Source organism: Cynara cardunculus (assembly GCF_001531365.2).
Source record: "Cynara cardunculus var. scolymus isolate 2C chromosome LG 1, CcrdV1, whole genome shotgun sequence".
NCBI classification, from domain to species: domain Eukaryota; kingdom Viridiplantae; phylum Streptophyta; class Magnoliopsida; order Asterales; family Asteraceae; genus Cynara; species Cynara cardunculus.
Window position 1 is genome coordinate 2,943,395 of NC_037528.1, and position 2,795 is coordinate 2,946,189.

The 2,795-nt window shown below is 34.5% G+C and overlaps 1 pseudogene; it reads left to right on the plus strand.

The window, feature by feature from the left end:
- The first annotated feature begins 176 nt into the window (after positions 1–176).
- Positions 177–2,795, plus strand: part of LOC112520679 — a 10,917-nt pseudogene continuing 8,298 nt past the window's right edge.

Consider the following 2,795-nt stretch of genomic DNA (forward strand, 5'->3'; position numbering starts at 1 on the left):
TTGTATGTTAATAGTACATAAAATTAAAATATGGTGTAATTATTCATGAAAATGATATTTATTTATTAAAAAAATGTGAAAATGGATAGGTAAATAAAAAATTGTAGATAAAGAAAATGTTGGTAATTTTAGTGAAATCATTGGTTCATTTTAAGTAATTGGATTCACACGATAATATGAGGTTGGTAGTTAAACCATATCACAAACTATGATGTGTTGAATGTACACTCGTATAAACTACCTAAAACCTAAGATTTGTTGGATGACGACATGGTGCCATATGGCAGGTGTCAAGGGTGTCACAGGGACAACACTTTTGAGTCAAGTTCAGAAGCTCTGAGTCTTGCTCAAAAGTTTTTGGTAATGTAATGTTGTTGGCTCATAGCTTCTTCCAACTCTCAAGCGCTTCGAACTAAGGAGTCAAAGTTTCTCATTCTAGAGGGATTTTGACTCTGAAGTGTTCAGTTTTTTTTATTTGTGTGCAGTTTTGGTAATCGCCACTAATTATCCCAACAATAATTTCTATTTTACGGGGAGATATTATTGACATTAATTTAAAAACCGTTATGATTTTCTAAGTTTAAAAGAAATTGAACTTTGTTAACACCTTCACTAAAAAATTGAGCTTATTCTCTAGTCGTTTTCGTAAAACTCAAACAGATTAAAATCAAAATACAACTTACAAAAAACGAGAACTCACAATTGTTTATCCATGTTTTTTATATTGTTTTACGCAGGTTCATTGAGATTCCTCCGGTAGTCCGGTAGAAGGGGAAAAAAGGCATCATTTGGTTTTTAGATTTTTACGAGCGTGGACAGAAAATATCGATGATATCCACATGTCAGCTACACATTGGCAGAGACATTCCAACTTCTTAAATAATTATTTGACTTTGTTTCCTTGGTCAAAATGTGAAACCTAAGGGTTTCCAGTTGTTCTTAAATTTCGATCTGCACATGGTTGTTGTCATTTACTTCAACCAGACTCAACAATCTTCTTCGTGATTGCCTTTTCTGCATTAATCCCCTCTTCAYTGGTTTTTGGGATTATATAATTGGGTATTATTCACCGACTCCATCCACCCTCTGATCCTCTTCTTTATGATTTATGGCTTATTATTTGTGTTTCTGTTTAGCAGTGTGRTTTTAAAAATAAATAGAAGAAAGAAAGGACATGGTAACGRGAAGTGATATRATTAGGTTATAAAATACCCTTTTCGTTTATAAACAAAACGTTTTAGGGTTTTACTTGATCACTATCCAACTCATGTTTCCACATTCTTAAGGGTCGCTGATTCATACAGTTAGGTTACTTTTCTTGATTTTCTTAAAAGATTCATCTTGGGMTAATAGTCACTTTATATTTGAACACCTCTGCTTCTTTCCTCATTTCCCTTAATCATATTACCATTTAAGCCTATGCTTCATTCTCCTTTTCCCCATATATAAACTTGTCAGACCAAGGGAAGAATGTTCATCATATGATTGTTTTTTGTTGGCATAGGAACCATGTGTAATTGGATACTGTTTCTGTTTTTCGCTTTTGCTTTGTTGGTTCTTTTGTAAGGCCTCTTTGTCAACMGGGGCTTGTGTATGATCTCTTTAAACAACCTTGGCCTCATAGGATAATGTTTCTGGTAAGGATGAGATGTTGGTTTTGGTTTATGGTCATAATTTGAGGCAACAGTAATTGCTACTCTTTGGGTTGAATTTACAASAAGTTTTTGATTTCATCTTACTGAACCAATATATATAACTTGTGTTACATGATAATTGCAGGGATGTGTCCAAAACCTTTGAAGGGCCACAAGATGAACACAAAGCAATAAGYGGTGGAGATAGAGAAACGCTACGAGCCTCTTTRTCTTTTCCTTTACATGTAAAATTTCCACTATATYTCTGCACGTGTTGGTATTTTCATCATTGATGTTGTTTCTTTGTATACAGGAAGAAGAATACCAGAATTGGTTMTGCAGGTGCTGGYATGTACAAAAAACTTGGCATTTGCACCTGGCCCACCTATGTTGCACTCTGGAAGGTGCGTGTTCTTTGAAAGTTAAGGGCCTTTTATGTCATCTGTCCTTACCTTTTCTTCATCTCCCCACTTTAGACTCATCTAAAATTACCGTTTTATGCATGCTGCTAATMTATCGCTATTTGGCATCATTAACAACTGAATAGGTTAGTGTGGGCTGGGATTGCTGGTTGGATTGGGCTAGCTATGCTATAGCACTTAGCACTTGGACAAGTGTGGGATTGGATTGGTTTATAGATGCTAAAGTTTTATGATCAAAAGATAGCAGTTAGCACTTGGACGAATGTGGGCTTGGATTGCTTGTTGGATTGAGCTATATATGCTAAATGTTTATGATCAAAAGATTGTTGATCTACGGGCGACTGTCCCTTGAAGAAACTCTCGGTTGCCATCGTTTTGAAGCAACAAACACACACAAATGAAAGATGCAAGAAGTCTACAAGGATATATTCTAGAATTGATCTTTATTAAAGTATAGATACACACATACAAATGTTTGACAGCCAATACATATATAGATTATAAAACGGTGCATTTGAACCATTGTGATGGTTCAAAATTAACTACCAAATCAGTTTAGGTAACTGCCATTCAACCTATGATGTGTCACTAGACACATTTTATTAAAAGTATTAATTAGTAATATATTCTAATAAAATGTAAATGACAATTAAATTCCAACAAAGGTTAGCACTTGGATGAATGTGGGCTTGGATTAATCCATATGTTTCCTTGAGATGCCCATTTTGTTATCATCAAT